Source organism: Bombina bombina, chromosome 6, assembly GCF_027579735.1.
Source record: "Bombina bombina isolate aBomBom1 chromosome 6, aBomBom1.pri, whole genome shotgun sequence".
NCBI classification, from domain to species: domain Eukaryota; kingdom Metazoa; phylum Chordata; class Amphibia; order Anura; family Bombinatoridae; genus Bombina; species Bombina bombina.
In genome coordinates this window covers 657,131,515-657,157,183 of record NC_069504.1, presented here as the reverse complement: position 1 = coordinate 657,157,183, position 25,669 = coordinate 657,131,515, and the positions used below count along the sequence as shown (strand labels likewise).

General features: G+C 40.0%; 1 protein-coding gene across 1 annotated transcript in view; it reads right to left on the bottom strand.

Moving 5' to 3' along the window:
• The window catches only part of SERINC4 (serine incorporator 4), a 250,149-nt gene that overhangs the window by 105,540 nt on the left and 118,940 nt on the right, over positions 1 to 25,669 (bottom strand). The window lies entirely within an intron of this gene.

The following is a 25,669-nucleotide window of genomic DNA, read 5'->3' as shown; positions in this document are numbered from 1 at the left end:
ATACATACTGTATCTACCTGGCTTTTAAAGCCCAGGACAGTATGAAATGTCTGGACATCCATTTTAATGGATATTATGGTTTTCATGTTGTTTCCTCGTGATTTTGATAGTGCAAATGTTTAATCATTTGTATTGCTTCCAACAAAAATGTTTTAAATTGAATCTAATGTTTTCCTACTATTTTTTAGACAATGTGAGAATAAAATATCACTGATCAGTTAAAGATTCTGTCAGGACAATTGTAAGAGAAAATCCCCTGCTTACTGATTTGCTTTATTCAAACATATGCTTATTATTTCCAATAATTATTTTAATAAACTGTTTGTTTATTGATCTGGTCTCAGTTTAATTAATAGACAAATCAGAACTAAAAGGATTCAGGTTTATTATGCATTATCCTTTGTAAATTATATCATTCAAAGTGTTATTAAATTGCACACATTGCCCCAGCCAAGGGCTCGCTTTCATTGAGCCGTTAAAAATGGAGCCGTAAGCTACCAAAGTGGCCGTCAGCTTTTACGTCAAAGCGGCCGTCAGTAATTTACGGCTCCATTTTAGTACCAGTTTTCCATTGAAAAGGTTTCCGCTTTGCGTGTGGTCGCTCTTTTTGTGTAGGTGTAAGTTAGCATTGTGTTAACGCTTCCACCCGATGCTGGATTTCTAAAACATTAATAGGTTACTTTGGTAACCCGACCTTACACTACACTTGATCGCATATACAGCGCCGCATACAAGTGCGGCGCGTATATTTTCCCCGTCGCTCGCTGTTAAAATCAAATCAAACATCTAACGCATGTGCAATATCTACCTCTCAACCGCAACCCCCCACCGCAATAACTAATGTATTAATCCCTAATCCGCAACCCCCATATCGCAAAGTATCTATTTAAACTATTAACCCCTAAGCTGCCATGCCCTATATCGCAATTAACATAATAAATCTATTAACCCCTAAACCACCATGCCCCACAACGCAATCTAGCCATTTAAACTATTAACCCCTAAACCCACCATGCCCCCATATAGCAAATATCTAATCACTAAGCCCCCTAACCTAACACCCAATAAATTAACCCCATTACATTAAAACAATCCTAAATTACAATTAAAATAAAAAAACTAACATTAATTTTAAAAATAAAAAAACCTAACCACTAGATTTAGAGTTTTGTCGGTAAAGACCTGCGTAGTTAACGCTGCTTTTTTCCCAGCGTACCCTTAAGACAACGCTGGTATTTAGAGTTATCTGAGGGGCTGCGTTAGGCTCAGAAAAGGGTGCGTTGAGCCTAATTTAGCTCCACTTCAACCCTCAATACCAGCGTTGCTTACGGTAGCGGTAAGCTGGAAAAACGTGCTCGTGCATGATATCCCCATAGGAAACAATGGGGCAGTTTGGGCTGAAAAAAAATCTAACACCTGCAAAAAAGCAGTGCTCAGCTCCTAACGCAGCCCCATTGTTTCCTATGGGGAAACACTCTCTAAGTCTGCACCTAACACCCTAACATGAACCTCGAGTCTAAACACCCCTAACCTTACACTTATTAACCCCTAATCTGCCGCCCCGCTATCGCTGACACCTGCATTTTATTATTAACCCCTAATCTGCCGACCGGACATCGCCGCCACCTACATTATCCCTATGAACCCCTAATCTGCTGCCCCTAACACCGCCGACCCCTATATTATATTTATTAACCCCTAATCTGACCCCCCAACGTCGCTGCTACCTTACCTTCACTTATTAACCCCTAATCTGCCGACCGGACCTCGCCGCCACTATAATAAATGTATAACCGCCGCACTCCCGCCTCGCAAACACTATAATAAATAGTATTAACCCCTAATCTGCCCTCCTTAACATCGCCGCCACCTACCTACAATTATTAACCCTAATCTCCCGCCCGCACCGTTGCCGCTACTATAATAAAGTTATTAACCCCTAAGCCTAACTCTAACCCTAACATTAATTTTAGGAATATTATTTCGTTTCATTTAAATTATATTTATGTTAGGGGGGTGTTAGGGTTAAGGTTAGAGTTAGGTTTAGGGGTTAATAACTTTATTATAGTAGTGGCGACGGTGTGGGCGGGAGATTAGGGGTTAATAATTGTAGGTAGGTGGCGGCGATATTAGGGAGGGCAGATTAGGGGTTAATGCTATTTATTATAGTGTTTGCGAGGCGGTGTCCGGTCGGCAGATTAGGGGTTAAAAATTTTTATTATAGTGGCGGCGATGTGGGGGGGCCTCGGTTTAGGGGTACATAGGTAGTTTATGGGTGTTACACAGTAGTAAGGAGCTTTATATTCACGCGTTAGCCCATAAAGCTCTTAACTACTGACTTTTTTTGTCGGTAGGAGTCTTGTCGGTAGAGGGTCTACCGCTCACTTCTCCCAAGACTCCAAATACCGGCGTTAGGCAGATCCCATTGAAAAGATAGGATATGCAATTGGCGTAAGGGGATCTGCGGTAGCCTGGAGTCGCGGTGAGGAAGTGAGCGTTAGACCCTTTCCTGGCTGACTCTAAATACCAGCGGGCTGTAAAAAGCAGCGTTAGGACCCCTTAACGTTGCTTTTGACGGCTAACGCCAAACTCTAAATCTAGGTGTAAGTTAATCTAAAATTACAAAAATAAAAAAAGTCTAACATTACATAAAATAATAAACCAAATTATCAAAAATAAAAAAAATATACCTAATCCCTATGAAAATAAAAAAGCCCCAAAAAATACCCCCCCAATCTAATACTAAACCACCAATAGCCCTTAAAAGGGCCTTTTGTAGGGCATTGCCCTAAGTTAAAACCCCCCACCCACCAAACCCCCCAAAATAAAAAAAACTAACACTAAAAAATCCTAAACTACCCATTGCCCCTAAAGGGGCATTTGCCCTTAAAATGGCATTCAGCTATTTTACTGCCCTTAAAAGGGCATTCAGCTCTTTTACAATTGCCCCCTAATCTAAAAAATAAAAAAATAAAAATTTTTTTAAAAAACCTAAGTCTAACCCCCAGATAGGTACTCACTGTTCCTGAAGTACGGCAGTGAAGTCTTCTTCCAAGCGGCGACCTCTTCTATCTTCATCCAGGACCGCGGAACTGAAGACCGGCGACCGTCTTTTAAACAGCCAATAGAATTCCAGTAGCTCTCATCTTATTGGCTGATTTAAATTTGAAGAATCAAATCAGCCAATAGGAATGCAAGGTACGCCATATTTAAACACGTAACTTGCATTCAATATTCAGTGTATGGCAATGATCATACGAAGAGGATCCTCCACGCTCCTTGGCTATGCGGTCACCGGTCTTCAGCTCCTCGGTTGCCGGTCTTCAGTTCCGCAGTCTTGAATGAAGATAGAAGAGGTCGCCACTTGGAAGAAGACTTCACATCCGAACTTCAGGAACTGTGAGTACCTATCTGGGGGTTAGATTTAGGGTTTTTTTTTTTTTTAATTTGGGGGGGGGTATTTTTTAGATTAGGGATTTTGGGCAATTGTAAATAAGAGGAATGTCCTTTTAAGGGCAGTAAAAGAGCTGAATGCCCTTTTAAGGCCAATGCCCATACAAATGTGGGTGGTTTAACTGTTAGGGAGAAATTAGTTTTTTTTTAAAGGTAAAAGAGCTGTTTACAAAAGGCCCTTTTAAGGGCTATTGGTAGTTTAGTATTATATTAGGGGGCGTTTTTATTTTGGGGGGCTTTTTTATTTTCATTAGGGGTTAATGGTTTAAATAGATACTTTGCGGTATGGGCGCATCACGGATTAGGGGTTAATAGTTTAAATAGAAACTTTGTGATATGGGGGCATGGCGGATTAGGGGTTAATAGTTGTAATAGCTAGTTTGCGTTGTGGGGTATGGCGGTTTGGAGGTTAATGCATTTATTATAAGTTGCGATGTGAGGGAGGTGGCGGATAGAGGGGTTTTGATGTGTCGGGTTAGATTTAAATTGGAAAAAGGTCTCAAAAAGCAACTTTTTCCTGTTTTACACCTAGTTGACCTGGGTGTAATTTTTGTTACTGTATCGGCAGCCTCCGACAGTTTATTAACAGTTTGCGCAGGCATTGGAAAATGGGTAATATTTAAAGATTAGCAGCTTCTGATATTTTGTATGGGACACGATAATGTTTTCGTCAGTCGGAGACCGGTTATAAGTTGAGTTATAACGGGTCGTTGGAAGCAGTCGATAAACGATATTGCTTCCGACAGCTTATTTAACGGTTTGCAAGTGCACGCAAACCGAATTACGGTTCAATGGAAACAAGCTCAAAGTTGGTAACTACTATTTTATATATGTACTGTATATATATATATATATATATATATATATATATATATATATATATATTGAATTACATTAAAGGGATACTGGACCCAGATTTTTTCCTTCATGATTCAGATAGAGCATGCAATTTTAAACAACTTTCTAATTTACTCCTATTATCAATTTTTCTTCGTGTTCTTGCTATCTTTATTTGAAAAACCAGGAATGTAATCTTACGAGCTGGCCCATTTTTTATTCAGCACCCTGGATAGCGCTTGATGATTGGTGATTACATTTAGCCACCAATCAGCAAGCGCTACCCAGGTGCTAAACCAAGGATGGTCCGGCTCGTAAGCTTATATTCCTGCTTTTTAAATAAAGAAACCAAGAAAACGAAGAAAAATTGATAACAGGAATAAATTAGAAAATTGCATGCTCTATCTAATTCATAGAGGGAGGGATGGGTTCAGTATCCCTTTAACAGAATGATCTAGGGGTTATATAATATGTATTGTGTCTTAACTTTGTGGATAAACTACCGAAATAATAATTATATAAGACGAAGAAGAAGAAAGGATAAAAACATAATTTATGCTTACCAGATATATTCCTTTCCTTCCTGGCAGGGAGAGTCCACAACTTCATTCCTTACTGTTGCGAAATACAACACCAGGCCACCAGGAGGAGGCAAAGACACCCCAGCCAAAGGCTTAAATATCCCTCCCACTTCCCCTATCCCCCAGTCATTCTGCCGAGGGAACAATTGAAAAAGTAGGAGAAACATCAGGTTATAAAAGGTGCCAGAAGAAATAATATAAAAAGGGAGCTGCCCATCAAAACAATAAATTACGGGCAGGGTCGTGGACTCTCCCTGCCAGGATGGAAAGGAATTTATCTGGTAAGCATAAATTATGTTTTCCTTCCATAAGGCAGGGAGAGTCCACAACTTCATTCCTTACTGTTGGGAAAACTATACCCAAGCTCCAGAGGACACTGAATGAATAACGGGAGGGAACAGAAAAAAAGAGGCAAACCCTATTCTGAGGGCACCGCAGCCTGCAAAACTTTTCTCCTGAAAGCTGCTTCAGCTGAAGCAAACACACCAAACTTGTAAAATTTAGAAAAAGTGTGTAAGGAGGACCAGGTAGCCGCCTTACAAATCTGATCCATTGAGGCTTTGTTCTTTGAAATGAGCCGTTATCCTCTCAGGAGGCTGTCGCCCCACTGTCTCATAAGCTAAGCAGATGACACTCCTCAACCAGAAGGATAGGGAAGTCGTAGTAGCCTTCTGTCCCTTACGCCTCCCCGTATAGATGACAAAGAGGAAGATTGTCTGAATTCCTTAGTAGCCTGAAGATAGAACTTCAAGGCACGAATCACATCTAGATTGTGAAGCAAACGTTTGCTTAAGAAGAATAAGGACACAAGGAAGGAACAACAATTTTCTTGATAAATGTTACGATTCAGCGCTGCGGAATCTGTTGGCGCTCTACAAATACCTGATAATAATAATAATAACTCAACACCACCTTAGTGAGAAACCCTAGTTTAGTGCATAAAACCGCCTTATCAGCATGAAAAAACAGATAAGGGGGATCACATTGCAAAGCAGAAATCTCAGAAACTCTGCACACAATTTTAGTATGCATAGACTCAAATGGAGCCTGCTGCAAAACACTAAGAACAAGATTGAGGCTCCAAGGCGGAGCCCCAGTTCTAAACATGGGTCTGATCCTAGCCAGACTGGACTGCACATCCGGAAGCTCAGCCAATCTCTTGTGCAGTAACACAGACAGGGTCAATATCTGTCCCTTCAGGGAACTAGCAGATAGGCCCTTCTCCAGTTCATCCTGGAGAAAAGATAAAATTCTGGCAACCTTAAACTGATGCCAGGAAAAGCCACGCTCCTCACATCAGTACAAGTAAGTACTCCACACCTTATGGTAGATACGAGTAACTGGCTTATGAGCTTGAACCAGAGTGTCGATAATACTCTCAGAAAACCCTCTCTTGGCTAAGACTAAGCGTTCAATCTCCATGCAGTCTGCCTCAGAGAATCTAGATTTTGATGAACGAAGAGACCATGTATCAGCAGATCTCTGCAACAAGGTAACATCCACTAGGGAGATGAGGGCAGCCCCATCAGATTCACAAACCACGTTCTTTGCGGCCATGACAGAGCAATCAGAAACAAATATGCTTGCTCCTGCTTGATGCGAGCCACCATACGAGGGAGAAGCGGTAATGGAGGAAAAAGATATATGAGTCTGAAACTCCATGGTACAGATAGGGCATCTATCAATTCCACCTGAGGATCCCTCAACCTCAAACCATACCTAGGTAGCTTGGTATTGAGGCGGGATGCCATGAGATCTATCTCTGGCATCCCCCACTCACTGCATATCTCTGCAAACACCTCGGAGTGGCTATTCCCCTGGGTGAAGGGATTGCCTGCTGAGGAAGTCCACTTCTCAGTTGTCCACACCCGGAATGTAGATCGCTGACAGCGTACATTTGTGAGTCTCCACCCACTCTAGTATCTGAGATAATTCTCTCATCGCCAAGGACCTTCTCATTCCCCCTTGATGGTTGATATAGGCAACCGAGGTTATAGTGCTTGATTGGAATCTGATAAACTGGGACGAACCCAGAAGGGGCCAAGCCTTAAAGACATTGAAGATTGCCCTGAGTTCCAAAATATTAATCAAAAGGGAGGACTCCTCCTGAGTCCACAGACCATGTGCATTCTTGGCACCCCAAAAGGCTCCCCAGCCGGAAAGGCTTGCGTCCGTAGTCACAATCTCCAAGGACGGTCACAAAAAGTACGTGCCTTGGGACAGATGATCCGGACAGAGCAACCAGGAGAGCGAGTCTCTTGACAGGCTGTCCAGCACAATCTGTTGAGACAGATCTGAATGGTTGCCATTCCATTGTCTCAGCATGCATAGTTGTAAGGGTCTGAGGTGGAATCTGACAAAACGAATGATGTCCATGCAGGACACCATGAGTCCGATTACCTCCATACACTGAGCCACTGAGAGTCTTGAGGACGTCTGGAGTACAAAACATGCAGACGTTAGCTTGCAACGTCTCTAATCTGTGAGGAATTTCCTTGGAGAAGTAGCTAGGCCAAACGGAAGAGCTATGAACTGGAAGTGCTGGTCCAGAAAAGCAAACCCCAGGAACTGAAAATGTTCCCTGTGATATGACACATGAAGGTATGCATTCTTCAGGTCTATTGTGGTCATAAAATGTCCCTCCTGAACCAGAGGAAGGATTGACTGTATTGTCTCCATCTTGAAAGAGGGAACACTCAGAAACGTGTTTAGGCACTTTAGGGTGCAGAAATGGATGAAAAGTTCCCTCCTTCTTTGGAACCACGAAAAGGTTTGAATAAAACCCCAAACCTCTTTCTGCTGTAGGTAATGGGACAATTACTAGATCAGGGGCCACCCCTTCATGCCGATTTGTTCTCGACGGGCTTCTTAGTTTGTTTGGACTTATTCCAGGAGTTAGCAGGCTTCCAAGTATTCTTGGCCTGCTCAGACTTGGAAGAGGACTGCTGTCGTTGCAAATTGTCAGCACAAAATGAACAAAAATTAGACAGTTGCCGTCCCTTAGACCTATTCTTTTCCTGCGGTAGGAAGGCACCTTTCCCTCCGGTAACCGTAGAGATAATGGAGTCCAGCCCTGGACCGAATAAAATCTTCCCCTTGAAGGTAAGAGAAAGGAGTCTGGATTTAGAAGTCATATCGCAGACCAAGACTTTAAGCAAAGAGCCTGGTGGGCTAGAACCGCGAAGCCAGCAGCCTTTGAATTTATGCGAATAATCTGCATATTTGCATCACAGATGAAGGAGTTAGCAATTCTCAGTGCCTTAATTCTCTCCTGAATATCTTTGAGGGGAGTCTCCACCTCAATGAGCTCGGACAGAGTACTGCACCAGTAGGTAGCTGCTCCAGCAACCGCCGCTACAGCTGCCGCCGGTTAAAATAAACAACCTGTATATTGAAACATCTTCCTCAGAAAAGTTTCCATTTTTTTTATCCATAGGCTCTCTAAAAGAAGAACTATCCTCCAGAGGGATAGACAGTCCTAAAAAGAGCACAGCACAGAGGGTTGGGTGCACAGGAGACCAAGGGCACTGCCACAGCCCTCCAATATACAGCAAGTACAAGTAGGACTCCAGCACTCCAATAGTTTAAAAGGCAATGTTTATTTAGAAAGCAACGTTTCGGGGTCACAGCCCCTTCCTCATGCTATATCATATAGCATGAGGAAGGGGCTGTGACCCCGAAACGTTGCTTTCTAAATAAACATTGCCTTTTAAACTATTGGAGTGCTGGAGTCCTACTTGTACATCCTCCAGAGGGATAGTAGTATGCTTAGCCAGCGTGGAGATAGCGCCATCCACCTTCAGGATGGAGCCCCACAAATCTAACTGAGAGTCAGGGACCGGGAATAATTTTTTAAAGGTAGACGAGGGGGAAAAAGAAGTTCCTACTCTTTACCTTTCGTTACTAAAAATTGTTTGCCATCTTAACTGGCACAGGAGAAGTCAGAGGGACCTTCCTATCTTTGTAAACCCTGTCTAATTTAGGGATCTTAGGCTCCTCAGGGAGTGTAGCCTCTGGACCCTCTAGAGTAGACAGAACCTCCTTTAATAAAAAATGCAGATACTCAATTTTAAATCTAAAGGAGGGTTCCTCCGCTGAAGGAGGTTTAGTAACTGAAGTCTCCGAAGCTACAGAGGTTAACTCATCCTCGTATAGCTGGGATAAAGTAGCTAAATCCGACAAATATTTAGATGACTCTAGGTCAGGCGAACTATGTTTAACCTTTCTCTTGCGTCTGTTAGAGCGTGGTAAGGCACTCAGGGCCGCAGACACCGCCGATTGTAACTACGCGGTAAAGACCGCTGGAAAAAGGCACCTCCAGATGGAGGATTAGTTGAGCCGCGGGGAACTGCATGTGTAGCGGGTAATGTAGAAAGGGTAGTATTTTTTTGAGACTCAGATTCCTGAGAAGTAGACGGCTCAGAAGGGCTAATAGCGCTATGAGTATTAGCAGGCTTGTCTCCCTTCTTAGACTTTAGAACAGTGTTTAGGCAAATGGAACAAAATTGAGCAGGTGGGCAAACCACAGCCTCCTCAAAATATAAACAGGAATTATTAATCAGTACAGAAGAAGCGGAACCTTCTAATGTAGTATCAGAGTCCTCCATAGCTTTGAATATACCCACAGAAGGACAATAAAAAAGAAACACTTTTATTTAAAAACAGCACCCTAATACTCCCAATGGCTGGGGCACTCACCACCTCTTACACCCAGACAACTAACAGTGAAAAAGCTCTCCTCAGGCACTGATTGCTCAGGAGCTGTTAGCGACAGTCTGGATGGGTTTGCATAAAAACTTTCCCTGCATCTCCAGGATTCTAACTTCTGCCACTTCTCTGCCATTTCTCTGCCACCTCCTATAGTGATAAATGGCAAAGAATGACTGGGGGATATTTAAGCCTTTGGCTGGGGTGTCTTTGCCTCCTCCTGGTGGCCAGGTGTTGTATTTCTCAATAGTAAGGAATGAAGTTGTGGACTCTCCCTGCCTTATGGAAGGAAATAATGATACTTTTGGATGTTTAAAGTGTAGGAAATCTAGGGATCACAGAGGAAAGCCATTGGAATAAGATGAAACTAGCTAAATCTACCTGGGTGTGGAATGGCTGTGTCTCATTTGGATATTAGAATGACTTGAATAGTCAAAGCTTTCGGTAAGACCGTAACTAGGGCTGATCTAAATGAGTATTGTACAGAGTAAATTAGAATGTGCACTGTTTGCATTACATTGCCCCATTAACAATTTCATATCATTCTAATTTTCTAATTAAAAATGTAAAGCATCTAAATGCTTAATTGCAATTATAAATAAAGATTCTGATGTTCATATAAAACCAGTGTATAGTTAAAAAGTGACATTTGAGCTATATTTGTTATTTTCCCCTTTAAACTAAGAAAGTTTAAGAACATCCAAATAATCGTTTGGGCTAAAAGAAAATAAACTGTTCAATTAGCCAAGAAATGCTGCTCTAAGCAAAGCAAAATATGTTTAGCAAGAGATCAAGGCTGTTTAATCCCACAATCCTGTGAACATCTGCTTTTTAGGTGTTTTCTGAAGGATAGAATACAAAGTAATGGTGAAGAAAACAAAGTGCAAACCCTCTTGAGGGTCACAGAAACCCTGGATTTTCTAATGTTTTTGAATGGATTAGAATGGCTTATGTTGTAAAAATTCCATGAAACTATAATAAATCACTAGATTTGCATCTTATATTCATGTATATACTTATTTTTATTTTGTAAAAAAAGGAAGATCCAATACACGGCCAAGGCAAAAAACAATTTAACTCCAGTTTAAAAGGTATAGAGACATCTTTATTTTGTATATTCCAATGGATAAAAATAGCACATCAGTCTCAGCAAAGAGAAAGATACAAGTAGTCTGACCGGTTTTGGCACAGCATGGCTGTAGTCATAGACAAGTCGCGAAAGTGACAGCCTCCCCTTGGGCACGAATAATCTCTGAACTTTGGTACTTTTTGTCTTATTTGCTTATTTTTATCTTAATGCTCTCTGAATCCCACATTCTATTGATGGTACAATAGAGTTCCGTCCCCATTTAATTAATCTTCACCTCTAGATCACATTCACCATAAATCCCTCATTTTTTATACTGCAGATTGCACCTTTATTGTCACAAGTCTCATATAGTTAACACCCCTTGAAAGTTACTATAAAAAACTTACACCTAGATTACGAGTTTTGCGCTAAACAGGGTGAGAAACTAACGCCAAAAAAGTTGCGTTATTTCACCCTCCATAGCGCTGCCATTACGAGTTACAGAAAAGCCTCCTTGTACATGCGATATGGTGGCGTTAAGCTCCATACCGCACAAAATCCAAGGACTGCTTTGACGTGCCCATGCATGCTTTCCCCCATAGACATCAATTGGGTGAGAGTGTTAGAAAAAACTAACACCTGCGATCGCGGAATAAAAAATCTCCAAACGCAACCCTATTGATGTCTATGGGGAAAAAAAAGTTACGTTTAAACCTAACACCCTAACATAAACCCCAAGTCTAAACACCCCTAATCCACAGCCCCCGACATCGCTGCCACCTAAATAAAGTTATTAACCCAAAATCTGCCACTCCCAACATCGCCGCCACTAATAAAAGTTATTAACCCCAATTCCGCCGCTCCCTGACATCACCGCCAGTATAATAAAGTTATTATCCCCCATTCCGCCGATCCCCGACATCACTGACACTATATTAAAGTTATTAACCCCTAAACCTCCGGCCTCCCACATCTTCGCAACTAAAAAAACCTATAAATCCCTAAACCGCTGCCCCCCCACAACTCAAAAAAATTTAATTAAACTAGTAACCCCTAAACCTAACACCCCCTAACTTTAAATTAAAATTACAATAACTATATTTAAATTTTAAATAAATAAAAACTTTTAATTTTAAATAAATAAAATCTTAACTGTGAAATAAAAATAAATGTAACACTAAACTATAAATTAACCTAACCTTACTATTCTAAAAAAATAAAAAATACTACCAATTAAAAAATCTAAATTACAAATTTAAAAAACCTAACACTACGAGAAAAATTAAAAAATCTAAAATTACAAAAAATAATAAACACTAAATTATGAAAAATTAAAAACCCCCACTAATCTTACAAAAAATAATAAATTAAATTATCAAAAATAAAAACAATTACACCTAATCTAATAGCCTATAAAAATAAAAAAGCCCCCCAAATAAAAACACCCCCTAGCCTACAATAAACTACCAATAGCCCTTAAAAGGGCCTTTTGTAGGGCATTGACCTAAGTTAAACAGCTATTTTACCTGTAAAAAAAATACAAAGTACCCCCAACAGTAAAACCCACTAACCAACCAAACCCCCAAAATAAAAAAACCTAACTCTAAAAAAAAAACCTAAGCTACCCATTGTATTCATTTGTATGGGCATTGCCCTTAAAAGGGCATGCAGCGCTTTTTCATAACCCTTAAAAGATCATTTAGCTCTTTTCAAAAGCCCAAACCCTAATCTGAAAAAAAAACACCCCAAAAAATAAAAAAAATTACCTAACACTAACCCCAGAATATCTACTCATGGTTGTTGAAGTCCGGACATCCAGGCGGCAAGAAGTCTTCATCTAGGTGGCGACATCTTCATCCTTCGCAGGGGCATCTTCTATCTTCATCCCGGCGGCGCAGAGCAGAGGGGCGAAGACATCCAGCCCGGAGCGTCCTCTTCATATGGTCCCCGCCGTACACTGAAGCTTCAATGCAAGGTTTTGAACAGCCAATAGGATTTTAGAAGCTCTCATCCTATTGGCTGATTTAAATTTGAAGAATCAAATCATCCAATAGGAATGCAAGGTATGCCATTTTGAAACGGCTACCTTGCATTGAAGCTTCAGTGTACGGCGGGGACCGTTTGAAGAGGACGCTCCGTGCTGGATGTCTTCGCTGCTCCGCGCCACCAGGATGAAGATAGAAGACGCCCCCATGATGGATGAAGATGTCTCCGCCTGGATGAAGATGGCCTTCAGCAACCACGAGTAGATATTCTGGGGTTATTCTTGGCTGTTCAAAAGAAGTCTTGATAAAGGCCTTACAGAGGCTGAAACGCGTCGACTTAACCAAAGTAAGTTTATTACCTATATCTGATACTATTTTGTATACATATTTTGCAGTATTGTTTATTTTTTTTACACAGGTTTTTTAGGAAATTTTTTAACAAATTTTTGGAGACACCCACGGATTATTATGAATTAAGAAGTCTACCACTACACCTATACATATTATTTTTTTCTACAGGAGTTTTTTCACATTGGTTTTTCACGTTGTTTTTTATCACTTTGTCATCATTATTTGGATGTTTTTTATTGATGTTCCTCACTTGAAGCTTCAGTGAAGTTTTTCAAAGTTATTTTTTCCACAGCTTTCTTTCACAGCTCTTTTCACTTTTTTACCCATCAATTGTAATTCACCTTTTGTTTTAAATAACCACGGATATTTAGGATATGACTCTTTTGGACTGTTAATTTGGACTTTCTTTTGAATGTATATTGTTGTTTTCACAACAGGACTGCTGCAATTTGATAAATCCAAGACATTTGTACTATTTGTGTTTTTATCTATTTTTATATTCGATTTTGTATATATTTTTTGTTACATGGATCCATGATTTATACTGTACATTTTCTCGATATGTATTAAATTATATATTTCATTTTATATATACATTATACTAGTTTAGTCATTTAGACTTTTTTTAGCCAATCATTTTGTCACCTCAGCCTTTGTTGGCGCTCGCCTCTTCACTTTATTAGTTAATAAATTTATTTAATAGTCGCAATGTGGGTGGGTGGCAGATTAGGGGTTAATAGGTTTATTATAGTGTTTGCGATGCGGAAGGGTGACGGTTTAAGGGTTAATAGGTAGTTTATGGGTGTTAGTGTACTTTGTAACACTTTAGTTATGAGTTTTGTGAAACATTTTTGTGGCGCAAAACTCATAACTACTGGTCTCAGATGGCGGTATGGATCGTGTCATATAGGCTGTAACGCAAGCTTTTTAGCCTCACCACACAACCTGTAATATCGGCGCAATGAAAATCGCACGCAAAATCTTAATTTTTTGGAGTGCGGAATGGACGTTGCGTTACAGGCTAAAATTCTTGCGGTATAGCTATACCGACACGTATAGCTGTGTTACTGCTTTCACGCTGAAATTGCCATTTTTTTTTAGTGTTAAAAGCCGTAACGCAAAACTTGTAATCTAGTTGATTGTGCTTTATTAAAACAGAAGTATAATTCAATGCAATTAAGCTTTTCACAAACACCTTCACCTTTTTTTATTCTTTTTTTTTATTATTGTCTTTATTATTGTCTTAGATATGACTGGGGCACTAGCATAATTGGTATTTTTATATCTGAAGTTTTCTGTAACATTGACCTGTTTAGAGTTTTGTTTTTGTTTTATTTATTTTTTGGTTTTAGGAAGCAATAGGAGTTTGCTGCCTCCCAGTGGCATAAAATGTAACAGAAGTTATAGCAATTAATTATATGTCAGCAAGACAAAAAACTCTGGCAATTGGAACAAATCCACTTGGTCAATTTTACATGTCCTAGGGGAGTATTTTGGGTTAGGCCAACTAGCCCATTCAGAGGGCAGCAACATTTATGGAGACAACACATGTATGATGCATTTCCACCCCTGTGTTCACTAAATGTTTTATTAATATTATTTAGAAATCAATGATCCCTGGTTGTCTTGTAGGGTGCATAGTCATTCTATTTATTCCTGGCTATGAAATACACGTAGCAAATATAAGCTAAGATTGTTGGGACTGGGAGCAATGAATGATTCCCCTGTGTACTTACAAATAAAACTTTGTAATTTTTATTCTATTTATATATGCATTGTATATATATTTGCAATTAAGCACTCTAAACAATCTGCATATAAAATAAACATTTATAAATCACTGTCCTTTTGTTAGCAAAATTTCCATTATTTTGCAGTCCAAGGACATACCCCTTTGAAAAATCCATTGAGTAGGTTTATATTATGCTGTGGCCAGTTAGGAACAGATATCAATAAGGATACAGTACAACATTTTCTGGCAGTAGTAAGAAATTAACATTCAACTACTCTACATTAATTATATTAATTAAAGTACAGGGAAATTAAACTACAGCAAAATAAATCTTAAAAGAACATTTTATTTTTCTACATTAAATATTTTATGGGGAATTTAATTTAGAGTTGAAACGGATATTAAAGGGTTCACAATTGTTAGATAAAATGTTTAATTATGTTAGTAAACGTTTGTAATATTTGTCCTCTTTTCCAGTAATTTTACCATTCTGAACTGTGCAAACAATGGCTGAGGGGAAATCCTGTTAGATACACAGTTAAGAGTCTGGACAAATTATTGCCTATTGCCTAGATCAGTGTTTTTCAACCAGTGTGCCGTGGCACACTAGTGTGCCGTGAGAGATCCTCAGGTGTGCCGTGAGAGATCCTCAGGTGTGCCGCGGCAGACTGACAACAGTGCGGGGGTGTCCCTCTTTCAAATTTTGAAATATTGGTAGGTATGTGACAGGGTCATCAGGCATCATTTACAACCATGACATTGGCATTCATTCACAGACAATCATTATGATTGTTTGTGAATGAATGTCAATATGTCATATATAGTTTGTAGGAGGCATGGCATGACAGCACAGTACAGTGTGTATGTATATATATATATATATATATATATATATATATATATATATATATATATATATATGCTGTATTAGGCTACAATGTGTGATTTTGTAAAATTTTGGGATGGTGGTGTGCCACAGGATTTTTTAATGTAAAAAAGTGTGCCACGGCAAAAAAAAGGTTGCAAATCACTGGCCTAGATAACGAGTTTTGCATTATGGTGCAGTACGGCTATTACCAATGCATATTACGAGTCGCGGCGGTATAGCTATACTGCAAGCATTTTAGCCTGTAACGCAACGTCCATTCCGCAATAAAAAAAATTACGTTTGAATTCGGGATATTCCATAGCGCCGTATTACAGGTTGTGAGGTCCGGCAAAAATGCTTGCATTACAGCCTATACCGACACCATCTATCCGCCATCTGAGACCAGTAGTTATGGATTTTGCGAAACAAAAATGTTTCACAAAACTCATAACTAAAATGTTACAAAGTACACTAACACTCATAAACTACCTATTAACCACTAAACCCCCACCCTCCAGCATCACAAATACTATATATTAACTTATTAACCCCTAATCTGCTGCCCACCCACATTGCGACTATTTAATAAACCTATTAACCCCTAATCCGCCACCCACCCATATTGCCAACACTATATAAAACTATTAACCCCTACTCTGCCGTCCACCCATATTGCCAACACTAAATAAATCTAGTAACCTCTAATCCGCCGCTCCCTGATATCGCCAACACTAAATAAACCTATTAACCCCTAAACCGCCAGCCCCCTATATCGTAACTAATAAACTAAACCTCTTAACCCCTAAACCCCCGCCCCCCCACATCGCAAATTACTAAATTAAACAATTAACCCCTAAACCTAACAGCCCCTAATTTTAAATTAAAAGTTGCAATATAGCTATCTTAAAATAAATAAAAACTTACCTGTGAAATAAAAAAAACTAAGATTAAACTATTATAACTATTCTAATAAAATAAAAAAAAAACTACCCATTAAAATTCCTAAATTACAAATGTAAAAAAAAAACATAACCCTATGAAAAAAATAAAAAAAATCTAACATTACAAAAAATAAAAAAACTCTAAGCTTACAAAAAATAATAAATGAAATTATCAAAAATAAAAACAATTGGAGGGCGTGTCCGGGCGGCGGCCGCCATACTAGGTTGCTTTAATTATTATTATAAGGTATTTGTAGAGCGCCAACAGATTCCGCAGTGCTGTAAACATAGTCGGTGTACAGGATAGCTTTTGTAGGGGTCAAGTTGGTAGAGGGCCCTGCCGAGAGTTTCACTGTTGTAGTCGGCTCTTATGAAGCGATCTGTAAACAGCTGGGCCCATAGGCTTACAATCTAAGGAAAGGTTAGTGTTGGTTGTATGCATCCCTGAATAGTAGAGTTTTTAGGAAGTGCTTGAAGCTGTTAAAACTAGGGGAGAGTCTTATGGAGCGAGGCAGGGAATTCCACAAGATAGGGGCCAGTCTGGAGAAGTCCTGTAAACGTGAATGTGAGGAAGTAACAAGAGAGGAGGAGAGGAGGAGATCCTGAGCTGATCGAAGGGGACGGGAGGGAGAGTATCTAGAGACAAGTTCTGAGATGTAGAGGGGAGCAGTGCAGTTGAGAGCTTTATATGTCAGGGTGAGGATTTTATGTTTAATCCTAGAGGCAAGAGGAAGCCAGTGAAGGGATTGGCAGAGAGGTGCAGCAGATGAAGAGCGACGAGTAAGGAAGATGAGCCTGGCAGAGGCATTCATAATGGATTGTAAAGGAGCTATGCGGCAGCTAGGTAGACCAGAGAGGACGTAATTGCAGTAGTCGAGGCGGGAAAGGATGAGAGAGTGCATTAAAATCTTGGTTGTATCTTGTGTAAGGAAATGTCTAATTTTAGCAATGTTTTTAAGGTGGAAGCGGCAGGCTTTAGCCAAGGACTGGATGTGAGGAGTGAAGGAAAGATCTGAGTCAAGTGTGACCCCAAGACATCGGGCGAGCGGGGTAGGGGTAATGATGGAATTATCAACAGTTATAGAATTTTTGGTGGTGGAGACATTGGAAGAAGGGGGAAAAATAAGGAGTTCAGTTTTGGAGAGATTTAGCTTAACGTAGTGAGAGGACATCCAAGATGAGATGTGAGAAAGACAGTTAGTGACACAGGTTAGTAAGGAAGGAGGTAGGTCTGGTGCAGAGAGGTAGATTTGGGTGTCATCGGCATACAAATGGTATTGAAACCCATGGGACTTTATTAAGGAACCTAGTGACGACGTGTAGATTGAGAAGAGAAGGGGACCAAGGACAGAGCCTTGAGGTACCCCAACAGAAAGTGGTAACGGGGCAGAGGATGCTCCGGAGAAGGCTACACTAAATGTACGGTTAGTCAGATAGGAAGAAAACCATGAGAGAGCTGTGTCACAGATGCCGAAGGATTGGAGGGTTTGGAGCAGAAAAGGGTGGTCAACAGTGTCAAAGGCTGCAGACAGGTCAAGGAGGATAAGCGGAGAGAAGTGGCCTTTGGATTTTGCTGTAAGTAGGTCATTGGTAACCTTGACAATTGCTGTCTCTGTAGAGTGATGGGAATGAAATCCAGATTGCAGTGGGTCAAGAAGAGAGTTTAGTGTAAGGAAATGGGATAGACGTGCGTAAACTAGCTTTTCGAGGAGCTTTGAGGCAAGAGGGAGTAGGGAAATAGGGCGGTAATTGGAAGGGGAGGTTGGATCAAGGGAAGGTTTTTTGAGGATAGGTGTGACCAGTGCATGTTTTAGAGATGAGGGAAATATACCAGTGCTGAGGGAGAGGTTGAAAATGTGTTTGAGTATGGGGGTGAGGGTAGAAGAGAGGGAGGGGAGTAGCTGTGAGGGGATGGGGTCGAGGGGACAGGTAGTGAGGTGGGAGGACAGTATAAAGGCAGAAACTTCATCCTCATTAACAGGGGCAAAAGAGCTGCATTTTTGGATTTTTGGGTTTTGGGTGATCGTGAGCTTTTGAGGGGGTGGGAGATTGGAAGTATGTTGAGAGCTGATTTCACTTCTGATGGAGTCAATTTTGTTGTTGAAGTGGCTTGCAAAATCTTGAGCTGAGAGAGAGGTTGGGTTAGGAGGTGGGGGTGGGCGGAGAAGAGTGTTGAATGTGTTGAACATACGTTTAGGGTTAGAGGAAAGAGTAGAGATGAGATTAGAAAAGTATTGTTGCTTATAAAGATTAAGGGCAGAATAGTAGAAGTTCAGGATGAACTTGTAGTGAAGAAAGTCAGCTGAACTCCGAGATTTCCTCCAATGTCGCTCAGCAGTACGGGAGCATCTGCGTAGGTATCGTGTCAGAGGAGTATGCCAGGGCTGAGGATGAGAGTGTGGTTTCTGAGCTAAGGTTGGAGGGGCCAGAGTGTCAATGACCGATGTAAGGGTGGAATTATACTGGCAGATAGATTGGTCAGGGCAGGAAAAGGAGGTGATGGATGAGAGGAGAGGTTTAAGAGAGCTAGCGAGCTGATGCAGATCTAGTGAATTAGTGCTTCTGTGAAGTTTGGTGTGAGGGGTAGAGGGAGGGAGAGTTGAAGGTAGGAAAGTGATCTTGCAAGTTAGGAGATGATGGTCAGAGAGAGGAAAAGGGGAATTTGTTAAATTTTAAAGAGTGCATCGATAGGTGAAAATCAGATCAAGGGAATGACCCTCTTTGTGAGTGGGAGAGTCAGTCCATTGTGAGAGGCCGAAAGAGGAAGTCAGTTGAAGAAGTTGTATTGCAGAGGAGGCATTGGGATTGTCAAGAGGGATGTTAAAGTCGCCAAGAATGAGGGCAGGGGTGTCTGAGGAAAGGAAATAAGGAAGCCAGGCAGCAAAGTGATCTAAAAATTGAGTTGGGGAGCCAGGGGGGGCGGTATATGACTGCAACACGTATAGAGAGGGGAGAGAATAACCGAATCATGTGTGCTTCAAATGAAGAAAATGTGAGTGAAGAGAAGGGCTGTATTTGTTGGAAGGTGCAACAAGAGGAAAGAAAATACCGACACCACCTCCTTGTCTATTGCCAGACCTAGGAGTGTGGCTGAAATGGAGACCCCCATGTGACAGTGCAGCAGTGGATGCTGTGTCTGAAGCAGAGAGCCAGGTTTCTGTAAGAGCCAGAAGGTTAAGAGAGTGGGAGATAAAGAGATCATGGATAGAAGTGAGCTTGTTGCAAACAGAGCAAGAGTTCCATAGTGCACAAGTGAAGGGGGAGGGGGTTTTAGATGTAAGAGGAATGTGATTAAGGTTACCAGAGTTTAGTTTATGAAGTCTATTGAAAGGCACACAAGGATGTGAAAGGTTAGAAGGTTGTGAGGGCCCAGGATTAGGGGAGATGTCGCCAGCAACTAGTATGAGCAAGAGGGAGAGTGACATGAGATGAGAAGCAGATTTGCAGTAATGAGACTGTTGTTTGGCTGAAGTGCAGGGGAGAGAGAGTGTTTAGAAATAGGTAAAGTTCATGAGCACAAAAATAAGGTGAGTATAAGAGAGATGGGCTAATGAACAGCGCAGGTGGAGAGGGAGAAGGAGTAAGTGAGTAATGTAGTTTGTTATAGAGACAAGAGGTAGCAAAAAGGAATATGAAGATATTGAGCATTATTATGAAAGTGGGAACCAAGTAAACACATAAGACACAGTGTTACAGCAGTACTTGCAAAAGGATACAATGAGATACATAAAACATAGTATCACAAGAGTACTTGCCTTGTGTCTTGCCCCTTGCCCAATCCTTGTGTAATTCTTGTATAATTCTTAAAAATTAGTGCCTCACTTATAAAATGTTCACTTGGAAAATGTGAACATATGCTATTGTTAGAAAGTACACAGCCCTGTAAGCAGTGCACCCACCCCTGCAGAGCTTCAAACAGAACTTCCACTACCTAGCTGTTTTTTGGGACATATATACAGATTAGGGTAGACCACTGGATAGAGGAAGAAATTCTGAAAAGATTGATACCCTTTGAGCCAGATTCATGATTGCTAGGCCCAAACCCAGACCACCATAATCTCAGGTAGCGGCATAGTGCTGCGATTTCAAGCATCTATCCCCCCGTGAACCGAGTAACACAGTTTCTATTAGTCTACCAGCTGCCGCAGACGAGAGATTACTCAGCATGGAGGTGCAGTGCAAGCTATTATGAGCTTTATTGCTAAATTTGGAAACTAAACTAGATGGCTGTATGCTTGACCTCATTGCAACAGCACGGAGTACAAGATGGCAAACACAGACTGTCCTCTGGCCTACAACAGGCATACGCACAGATCCACTACAACGGCTTACGATACATCGCCAGAAGATTACCTCTACAGAGGCAGCATCTGATAGCTCAGGTTCCAATGAGACAGAGGAATCATCCCATTCAATTAGCCTACCTGCCGGGGACTTCAGAATCCGAGATCCTAACCACTCAAGGCCCGCATCGCAACTCAACATCGAGATGATCGCACAACATTTGTTTGTGACACCGGGTCGGGGGAGAGCGGCCGGCTCCCGAGGCCCGGGATCTGCAGAGCATGGCGTCTCACACAAGGTGAAGTTGCAGGAGGGTGTACAGTTGCGAGCCCAGTCTTTCCTCGTCACCCTGCACCAGATGCAGGAGAATAAGTCGATCATCAGTGAAATCATGCCGGTGACAGCAGCATCATTTCATAGAAGAGGCATAGGATGAGTCCAGATGCAATATTTGATCGTAAATGGGGATTTGACTATCTTTCTCCTACACACAATCAAGCTATTTTGGAGAGCAGATACTAAATCCCTAGTATTATTAAAACTCTCTGATTTGACTGCAAGTACCACCTAATCCAGATAACAATAGTACATTCTCTAAATATGTGCTATTAAGGTTGTATATGATTGACTGTTATTTTTCCCTTTGCAGTAGCTCAGCGTATAGGTGGACACTATGGTGTGGCTTGTAAGTTTTTTACCGGAGTAATATATACCCTTTTAACTGCCCACTAGCTTAAATCACTTAATCCACCAGAGGTTACATCATATGATTTATTTAATTAAGATATATGATAGCCATTCATTTCCCCTGATATTATTTTGTACTTATATAATTTTAGCGGCCACTAGAGGTCACCAAAACCCCTAATTACCTATATAGGATATACAATAGCTGTGAGTGACACTAATCCTCAAATGGGAAACTTAAGGTTTGAAAATGTGCGCCTGCATCATGATACTGATATTAGGAGCAAACAGCCTCGCACACTTTTAGAAGTGTTGTGTTTCTTTAACTAGTTATAAGTTGTTCAGCAACCGGTCCACAGTCCAAGTCTCTTTTTAATACAGTTAGAATACACACTCTGTCGTTCCAATTTATTAACATGTTGACCTGGATTCATGCTATTTCACTAAGTAACTATATGTGTGCTTGCATGATGATGCTACAGTCAGTCTGTGTATCTTATTTTGAATTTGTGTCTGCACTTGCTCTTTGAGATTTCAATTGCAGCTTTAGATCTAGTTTGATTTTACACAAAAATTTAACACTAATAGTATACATTATATAACTTTAGAAGGTTCATGTATTTATTTTTATAGTCACCTGTTTTGGTGAATCATTCGGTGGTATTAATCCGCCACTTATTTGTAGTTATTAAAACAAGTTGTTACACTTAAGACACTCATATTATATCATATAGGTTGAACCTTGAATAACGTTAAGATTTACCACTACTTTAAATATGATATATTCAGGTTGTGTAACTACATATCTTTGACTAATGACTCGTAGTGCATAATTACGTGCTAGATACAACTTGTTATCTATTTCCTATATAACATACAAATGTTGTTCTTTATTTATCATAAGATTAGTAAGGTATCACTCTATGAGGCAATTTAAGTCACCAGGGAGTAAAAGTCAGCTCAATAATTATAAAAAATGAGGTATCATTATGTTTTTCACATGCTCGGATAGCCATTGCCTTTGGAGAAAATATATCATATTATTTTATTTAAATTGCATGGGCCGTGACTAATTATTCAAACCTATTATTTGTGATCAATATGTTCAATCAATACATATTTGTGATCAATATGTTTCACCTTATCTTACTATATTCATATAGAGCTCATATAAGATTCAACTCTCAACAATTCCTATTTGTATGCCATAACCTATGTTCATGATATTGTCTGTTGAATATGTTTTGTCACATTACCTCAATAAAAATATTTGATCTATAACAAAAAAAACAATTACACCTAATCTAATAGCCCTATCAAAATAAAAAGCCCCCCCCAAAAAAAAAACCACCCCCTAACCTACAATAAACTACCAATAGCCCTTAAAAGGGCCTTTTGTAGGGCATTTCCCTAAGTTAAACAGCTCTTTTACCTAGAAAAATAAAATAGCCCCCCCAACACAACCAACCCCTAAAAATAAAAAAAGTCTAAATAAAACTTTAGCTACCCATTGCCCCTAAGGGGGCATTTGTATGGGCATTGCCGTTAAAAAGGCATTCAGCTCTTTTACTGCCCTTAAAAGGACATTCAGCTCTTTTACAGTGCCCAATAAACCCTAATCTAAAAAAAAAAAAACCCACCCAAAAAAAAAAACTAACGCTAACCCCATAAAATCTACTCACGGTTCCTGAAGTCTGGACATCGATCTCCATCCAGGCAGAGAGAAGTCTTCATGCAGGCGGCGACATCTTCATCCATTGTGGGGGCGCCTTCTATCTTCATCCCGGTGGCGCGGAGCGCAGCTATCCAGGACCGCCAATGACATCCTGCGCAAAGCGTCCTTTTCATACGATCACCACCGTACACTGAAGTTGAATGGAAGGTACCCGTTTAAAAATGGTGTACTTGCATTCCTATTGGCTGATTTGATTCATTAAATTCAAATCAGCCAATAGGATGAGAGCTACTGAAATCCTATTTTTAACGGGTACCTTGCATTCAACTTTTTATTGTGTTTTTTTAAATTGTTTTGGTGGGGGTTTTTTTTAGGGCTTTTTGGGCACTGTAAAAGAGCTGAATGCCCTTTTAATTGCAGTTAAATAGCTGAATGCCCTTTTAAGGGCAATGCTCATACTAGGGGCAATGGGTAGCTTAGGTTTTATTTAGACTTAGGTTTTTTATTTTGGGGGGTTGGTTGGGTAGGGGGTTTACTGTTGGGGGGACTTTGTTTCTTTTTCTAGGTAAAAGTGCTGTTTACCGTAGGGCAATGCCCTACAAAAGGCCCTTTTAAGGGCTATTGGTAGTTTATTGTAGGTTAGTGGTCTTTTTTATTTTTATAGGGCTATTAGATTAGGTGTAATTGTTTCTATTTCTTTCATGTAATTGGCAAGAGTCCATGAGCTAGTGACGTATGGGATATACAATCCTAACAGGAGTTTCCCATACCTCAAAATGCCTATAAATACACCCCTCACCACACCTACAATTCAGTTTTACAAACTTTGCCTCCTATGGAGGTGGTGAAGTAAGTTTGTGCTAAGATTTCTACGTTGATATGCGCTTCTCAGCATTGTTGAAGCCCGATTCCTCTCAGAGTACAGCGAATGTCAGAGGGACGTGAAGGGAGTATCACTTATTGAATACGATGATTTCCCTAACGGGGGTCTATTTCATAAGTTCTCTGTTATCGGTCGTAGAGATTCATCTCCTACCTCACTTTTTTTAGATCGACGATATACTCTCAATTTACCATTACCTCTAAAGATAACTGTTTCAGTACTGGTTTGGCTATCTGCTATATGTGCATGGGTGTCTTTTGGTAAGTATGTTTTTTATTACTTAAGGCACCCCAGCTATGGTTTGGCACTTTATGCATTTATATAAAGTTCTAAATATATGTCTTGTACTTATATTTGCCATGAGTCAGGTTAATGTATTTCCTTCTGCAGACTGTCAGTTTCAAATTTGGGGAAAATAAAAAATTTTAAGAATTTTTTTTGTTACCTGGGGTTTAGTCTTTTTTTTCAATTGACTACTTTCTTGCAAATTGCGGGCGGTATTAGGCACGCGGGTGCGCCAAATGCTAGACTTTATTGCGTCATTCTTGGCGTGAGAAAATTTTTTTGGCGTGAAAAATATGTCTATGACGCAACTTCGTCATTTCCTTTCACACGGTTGCGTCATTAGTGACGCGAGTGTGTCATTTCCAGTTATTATTGTGCCAAAAAAGTTTTCAGTTACGTTGTGCGTTTTTTTCCCATTCCTGAAACTGTCATATAAGGAAATTGATAATTTTGCTTTATATGTTGTTTTTTCTTTTACATTTTGCAAGATGTCTCAATCTAATCCTGCCTAAGAAGTATCTGCTGGAACTTTGCTGCCTGACATCGGTTCAACAAAGCTAAGTGCATTTGTTGTAAGATTGTGGAAATTATTTCTCCGAATGTCATTTGTAATAGTTGTCATGATAAACTGTTACATGCAGATAGTGTGTCCATCAGTAATAGTACATTGTCAGTTGCAGTTCCTTCAACTTCTAATGTACATGATATACCATGATTTCCACCTTCTAATAAACGTAAAGGGTCTTTTAAAACTTCTCATTCAGTTGATAAAATTTCAAATGACCAACAACATAAAAATTTATCCTCCTCTGATGAGGATCTATCTGATACAGAAGATCCTTCCTCAGACATTGACACTGACAAATCTACTTATTTATTTAAAATAGAGTATATGCGTTCTTTATTAAAAGAAGTGTTAATTATTTTGGATATTGATGTGACCTGCAATTTCTTTGGCTGATGTTGCGGCTGCATCAACTTTCTGGTTGGAGAATTTAGCGCAACAAGAATTGGATTCTTGCATATCTAGCATTATTCGCTTACTGCAATATGCTAATCATTTTATTTGTGATGCCATTTTTGATATTATCAAAATTGATGTCAGATCCATGTCTTTAGCTATTTTAGCTAGAAGACTTTGTGGCTTAAATCTTGGAATTCTGATATGACATCTAAATCTAGATTACTATCTCTTTCTTTCCAAGGTAATAATTTATTTGGTTCTCAGTTGGATTCTATTATTTCAACTGTTACTGGGGGAAAGGGAATTTTTTTTTAGATAAAAATCCTAAGGGTAAATCTAAGGCTTCTAACCGTTTTTGTTACTTTCG